This window comes from Phascolarctos cinereus, unplaced genomic scaffold (genome assembly GCF_003287225.1).
Source record: "Phascolarctos cinereus isolate Bilbo 61053 unplaced genomic scaffold, phaCin_HiC Scaffold_4;HRSCAF=312, whole genome shotgun sequence".
NCBI lineage: Eukaryota > Metazoa > Chordata > Mammalia > Diprotodontia > Phascolarctidae > Phascolarctos > Phascolarctos cinereus.
In genome coordinates this window covers 726,331,759-726,338,591 of record NW_027555847.1, presented here as the reverse complement: position 1 = coordinate 726,338,591, position 6,833 = coordinate 726,331,759, and the positions used below count along the sequence as shown (strand labels likewise).

The 6,833-nt window shown below is 48.9% G+C and overlaps 1 long non-coding RNA gene across 2 annotated transcripts; it reads right to left on the bottom strand.

Annotated features, from left to right (window-relative positions):
* Positions 1-2,547: 2,547 nt before the first annotated feature.
* On the bottom strand, positions 2,548-6,609 carry LOC144457164 (uncharacterized). 2 transcript variants are annotated; one of them, XR_013486524.1, is made up of 2 exons: positions 3,687-6,609; positions 2,548-3,220 (listed from the first exon to the last, which is right to left on the bottom strand). It is a non-coding gene; the product is annotated as an uncharacterized LOC144457164 (long non-coding RNA). The 2 variants fall into 2 exon arrangements; XR_013486525.1 differs by having other exon boundaries at positions 5,603-6,609.
* Between the last annotated feature and the right edge of the window lie 224 nt (positions 6,610-6,833).

The window sequence follows — 6,833 nt, the reverse complement described above, 5'->3', positions numbered from 1 at the left end:
GAGGACGTCCCAGCCACTCTTTTCAGAATCTCTGGCCCCTGATGGGCCCCAAGCCAGCCTTGACCATCAAGGCATTGTTTCCCATGGCGATTCTCTGGCTGCCCATAATCTCTTTCGCTGTTCACCCCAGGTGTCTCCAGCGGGAGGGAGGCTAAGCGCTTTCCCTTTTAGGTCTCTTTGGAGTGTTTCTGAGTTTCCCTGAAGAAAATAACCAGGTTTCTTCAATCAATCGATCCAAATCTTCTTTTCTTACTTTTTGGTGAACCAAACCATGCTTTCAAGTGCATAGTCAAATGGATGGCTCTGCTTCTTTTTGTGGAGCACGTTTTGCACCTGCTGCTTCAAGGACCTCTGTGCTAATTTGAGGATTTTGCAGGGGCGGGTATAAAGGCGGGGGGGGGGGAGAGGGCAAGGGAGGAGTAGGAAGAGGCTCTATCTTCAGGGTGGCAGGATGGAGCTCGAAGTTCAGCTTGTGGGAGGCGTGGACTTGGGGGGCTGGGAGGTGATAGTACCTGGCAATATCTCCAAATCAGTGGTCGAGCCTCTTGCTTTGCAGTAATCTGCGAGCCAGAGTTGAGTAGGTCCTTAAGTGGTCTGCCCCTCCTTAGGGGAAGGAATGCAGAGGTGTGGTGGCACTGCCTACAAGGCTTCTAATTATCCCTGCCCTCAACCTGCCCTCCCCTCTATCATTCCCAACCTCTTATTCCCTTCCCCCCATTTCCTGTAGTTTAAGATAAATTTCCATACCCAGTTGTGTGTGCCTGTTATTCCCTTCTTAAGTCAAATCTGCTGACAGTAAGATTCTCATTCCCTCTCACCTCCCCTTTCTTCCCCTTCACTCTAAAAGCTTTTTCTTACCTCTTTTATGTGAAATAATTTACCCCAATCTTCCCCTCTCTTTCTCCTTCTCGTAGTACAATCCTCTCTCACCCTTTAATTTTATTTTTGCTATATGATCCTTTCATATTTAACTCACTCTCTGCTCTCTATGTATGTATTTATTCCCTCCTACTACCAAAAGTTTTCATGCGTTACAAATACCATCTTCCTGTGTAGGAATGTAAACAATTCAACTTTAATAAGTCCCTTATGACTTTTCTTTCCTCTTTCCCTTTTCATGCTTCTCCTGAGTCTTGTATTTGAAAGTCAAATTTTCTATTCAGCTCTAATCTTTTCATCTAGATTGCTGGAAGTACTCTATCTCATTGAATGTCCATTTTCCCCCTGAATAATTGTACTCAGTTTTGCTGGGTATGTGATTTGTGGTTTTAATCCTAGTTCCTTTGGCCTCTGGGATATCATATTCCAAGCCCTCCAGTCCCTTAATGTAGAAACTGCTAAATCTGGTGTTATCCTGATTGTGTTCCACCATACTTGAATTGTTTCTTTCTGGCTGCTTGACCTGGGAAGTCTGAAATTTGACTATAATAGAGAGGAGTAGATGTGGATCAGATCCTGCAACCCTTTCTCTGATTGCCTCTACAGTCATTTTGGGGAGTAAGGAAATCTTGGCTTCCCTGGAGTTTCTGATTTTTCATAACCTTGAGATGGGTCCTACATTCAGATTTCCAATACCCAATTTCTTGCAAGAGTGATAATTACCAGGTTTGCTGTCCCTCACCACATTAGAGGTGGGGTGTGGATTATAAGCCTCATCTTTTTTAGTTAGAAACTCCCTTTTTGCTGTAAGGGCCTCCTCAGCCTGTACTGCTAGGGTCTGAACAAGCTGGGAGGCAAGGTCTGCTATAAACTTCAGGTAACACATAAGGGAAAGAAGGGAGGGAGGAGGCAAGGAATAGGGTGTTGGAGGAGCAATGTCTAGAGGAGAAAGATGGGATGGGGCCATTGGGCAAGAGGGGAGGGTGGAGTAGAGGGAATTAGTTGGTGCAAGGGAGAGGGGTGGCAATACTGAAGTGGTTTCATGAGCCTTAAGGGGAGAGGTGTCTGCCTTTCATTCTCAATCCACCATCTCAGCAAACCAAAATGAAAATATTCTCATTCCTGGCTAGATGTTACCTTGGCCTTTAACCCTAATTTAATTTTAAGATAAAGTACCTTTGACTAGTCAAAAGAGCCCCGTCATGGCCAATATAATTTGAGGCTATCTTTAGGCAACTGACATCAGTGCTGGCAATATTTTTGACCATCAGATTGGTAATGGCTTGACATGTAAGAGGCCGTGGTCTTGTCAGCCAGATTTCGAGTTTTAGTTTCTGATTGACTCAGAACTAATGTTGCTAGATCGATCCTTAACTCAAATGGACCTACACAATGCAGAGTGATTCACCTCTACTTAGTCCCATCTCCCAAAGCTAGCTTAAAGGAAATTGCCGACTTCAACAAAACTAGTGGGAGTCCAGTGGAAGCTGGGAACAGGGAAACTGACCCAACCCCAATAAGTTAAGACTACAGAAAAAATATGGATCCTGAGGCATTTCAGTGAATAGCATTGTCAGGGTAGAGTGTTGTTTCTCCTACTCCATCATTTCCATCCAAGTCATGGCACCATACTGTCCACCTGCAAGTTTGGTTAGAAGAGGCAAACAGTTTAGTTCATAGATGTTTACAGTGTTTATTCACTTAAGCTGGCAGGATTCATTAATACATGGGAGCCAGAGAATAATTCTGACTGAGAGATAAGCATAATGAGAAAACATTTTGTACATTTAGAGCAATCCTGACTCAGGATGTGTGTGTCACTCAGATTTATGGTCTCCATATGTGTTTACCCATAGCATGAGAAAGGAATTTTCTTAATTGATTAGGTTGTAAATACAATAAAATAAGAAAAGTGTCAAAGTGTCAGTTCAAGTTACAGTCCCAGGATATCTGTGTTTCCCTTATGTAGCATATGTCCACAAAATGCCAAGAAAAGAAAAGTCCCATTAATCAAGACAGTCTGCAGTCCCAGGCATCCAGTCCTTAGTGGTCACAAACAGAAGAATGCTCCCGGTCAGCCTCATCCAGTGCTGTAATTAATGGCACAGGAAGGAGAATTTGGGCTTACTCAGACAGCAGAGCAGCCTGTCATGTCAGGGTGCTTCTTCTGGTTGATTAGTTCAGGCTTTGGCCCTTATTTGGGCTCGAATGATCTTAGACAATTATCACAACTGAAAGAACCAGAGAGATGTCATCATCTTCCTATAGACACCGACCCATTTAACAGAGGAAGAAAGTCCGGTAATGAAACCCTGGGGCTCAACCTCAGACAGGAACGTGCCTAGAAGAGATTTGTCCTGGGTTAGATGAAGAAGGAAAAAGACAAATGAATCGAAAGGGAGGGTAAGGGAGGGGAGAGAACAGGACCAATGAGAGATGCCAGAGATGGGGGATGGGCATTCAATCATGACTCAAGGGTGAAAAAGCTCTTATCCTGAGGTCTCCAGACCTTCCCTGGGGCTGCCATTGGCCCTGTGGCCACCAGAGGGAGACATTGGAATGAGGTTGGGGCTGAGCTGGGCTGGAAATGCCCCCTTGGCTCCTGGTCTCCTGCTCTGGGGCCTGGGGGAGGCTCAGCTGAGGCTGCCTTCCCAGCCCCTCCCACTGAGCTGGGGGCAGATGGAGAGCCCCCCTCCCAACACCCTCCCTTTTATGGGACAGCTCAGAATTCCCTTAGGCCCCAGAACATCCTCAGGTACTACAAATGCCCAGAAAGATCACAGGATAGCCAAGTGCTCAGCACTTACCCTGTGCCAGGCACGGTGCCAGGTGCAGGGGGCACAATAACAAACAGGAGCAGGCTCTGTTCTCAGGGCGCTTCCCTTCTATTGGAGGAGCCCAGGTGCCCCTGAATGGGGACGAACAACACAGAGAAATGCCAGGGAGCTGGGGGGGAGGGGCCTCTCAGCTGTGGGTTGGAGGGATGAGGAAAGGCCTCAGGCAGAAGAGAGACTGCAGCAAGAAAGGGCCTCCAACCTCCCCCTCCCACATCTCCCTCCATTCCCAGATCTTTGTGATCTGCCTAATGGTGGATGTGTGCTGAAGCCCAGAGGGACAGCCAGCATTTAGCATTTACTAGAAACTTTAAGGTTTGTAAGGCAATGCCATGGGTTAGGGCAATTCAGCCTCACTACCTGCCCTGGGAGGTCGGGGCTATTATGCTCCCAATTTTCCAGATGAGGGAACTCTTCAGCTGCAGGTTAGGTGACTTGCCCAGGGTCACACAGCTCGTAAGCCCCAAAGACAAGAATTGAAACCAGATCTTCCTAACTTCAAGTCCCAAGCTCTGACCACTTTACCACCTAGCTTCAGGATGGGTAGAGAAGTGAAGCCCAGCACGGGGAAGATAATGTCAGGGAGCTTGAGCCCCAGAATGAGCTGAGTCTGAGAATTGTTTGTCCTTTGTTTTGTAAGAGAAGCAATGACATCAGGAAGGTGGTGTCTTGGATTAGAAGGGAATGAGATTTGAAGGAGGCAGGGCTGTACAAAGTCACAGCCTCACTTTGTCTTCCAGAGCCACTGGGGTCAAGTGGGGAGGAAAGCAAAGGACAAGGTTAAGGGGGTAAGACAGAGACCAAAGCAGAAAGAAGATTACTGGTCAGGCTGGAAGGGAGGATGAGCTCTGACATCAGCAAAATACCAAAGCTGTCCAAAATCCACACATGCTTCCAAGATCTGTGATGACCTTCCTGTGGAGTTTCTTCTCCATCAGTGGATATCTCAATCCTTCCCTATTTCAGGATGGAAAGAAAAGGGAGGCCCAGCCCAGGGAGGATGATCCCAGGAGGGCTGAGCCCAAGAATGAGCAGAGGCTGGGAGGACTTCCCCAGACCCTCTTAGGCTCAGCAGGTATCCTAAGTCTGGGGTGTGGGTGGTCTCCCTGGCTCTGATGGTAGGGCTATGGGGGCCCAGAGTGAACTCCCATTCCGCATCTGGCCTGAAGCATCATTCCCAGAAGTCAGGGGATAAGACAGTCTAAGAGAATACCCTGAATATGGAGAAAGTGCTCACCTGCTAATCTCCTATTTTCTTGACTAATGAATAAATAAAATTAAATCAATAAAAAATTAAATACATTTTCTTAAACTTTGCCGTACCTTTCTCTCCCAAATGCTCTCAGACTCTGAGGAATCTGCTCAGAATCTTGATATCTTTGTTAGGTCATTGAAGGCCAGAACTTGAAGGGAGCTTAGAGATGCCCTGGCTCAATCCCCCTCATTTCACCAATGGGGAAGTGAGGCCCACAGTGAGAATGTGCCTAGCATTCTTCTTCTGCAGCCTCTTGGGAGGCCTGAGCAGCAGGAGCCATGGGAATTTGGGGCAGAAGCTGGGCCCACTTTCTGTTATAATTGTTCCTTTAAATGGTCGTGAGGCAGCTCTGGATTGGGGGCAGGGCAAGGCAACAAGTATTTATTAATTTCTTCTTGTGTACCAGGCCCTGTGCTAAGTGCTGGGGATTCCAATGAAGACCAATGGAAAGAGAGTCCCTGCCCTCCTGGACCTTACATTCTAATAGGGGAAGACAACAAACACATCAAAGCCGCTCACAGTGATGGGGGAGAGAAGTCACCATCCCACCCTGTTAATGCAGCCTCCAGAGTCACAGGCACAGCTGGAGGGGAATGGAGCCTGGCTCTCCCCAAGCAGGTCCTGGGGAACTCACCAATGGGAGAAGGGGGCAGCATGGTGGAGGGATGGTCCATGTTGAGAAGGCCCCAGTGCACAGGGAAGGTCCAGGAGGAGAAAAACAGTTCAGTTACACTGACAAAGTCCTGGAGCATCAGACACAGACCAATGGAGGAATGAACCTGACTCCCAGAATCCCAGAATCTCAGAGTAGAAAATGACCTCAGGGCCATGGTAACCCTCTCCTGCCAGAGTAAGGACCTGCTCCCTCTGCTCCAGGAGCCCACAGGGTCAGTCAGGCCTCCCCTGAGGCCCCTCCTTCAGGGATCCAGAGCAGAAGCAGATTTGCATGTGGGGCCCTCCACCCTGCAGGGCCTGGGATGCTCTTAAGAGAGCCCTGGGGGAGCCCAGCCCCAGCTGAGGAGCCTCAGGACACTGAGCTCTGGGAAGAACCTTGACCATGGCCTGGATCTCTTTGCTGTTCTCACTCCTGACTGTCTACACAGGTGAGGCTTCCCAGGGACTCCTCCCTGGGTCCAGGCCCCACAATGTCTCAGGCCAGGCCTTCTCTGGAATCATCCCGAAGTTTCTGGAGGATCCAGCCTCCCCTTGGGGAGAGAGGCCCCTGCCTCAGACCAATGTCTTCTTCCTTCTCTTTGCAGGTTCTAGGGCCTCCAATGTGCTGACTCAGCCACCTTCAGTGTCCAAAAGCCTGGGAGAGACAGCCTTCATCTCCTGTGCCGGGGTTGGATCCAGTAGTTATAGTGTAGACTGGTACCAGCAAAAACCTGGCCAGGCCCCTAAGCTGGTGATTTATAGTAATAACAACAGGCCCTCGGGGATCCCTGACAGATTCTCTGGCTCCAGATCAGGGAACACAGCCACCCTGAGCATCTCTGGGCTCCAGGCTGAGGATGAGGCTGATTATTATTGTGAGCAGTGGGATAATAATGCTAAAGCTCACAGTGACACAGACTGATGGGGAAGTGAGACAAAAACGCCCCAGACTCTGCTCCCACTGTGCCCTCCCCTCTGGGCTCCAGAGGTGCCTGGTAAGCACAGGACAGAGACAACTTCTCCCTCAAGCGCCTTCCTCCCCTCTTCCCTCCCTGCTCTTCTGCCTGGGCAGCCCCTTCCCTCTCTCTGACTCTCTCTCTCTAAGACTCCTTCCCCCTCCCCAAGCCCTCATCTGCTCCCTCCCTACTTCCACATGGTCCCCTCTCATTCCTTTAGCTCTGAAAGTCTATCTTGGCCTCTCCCCAGTTTTA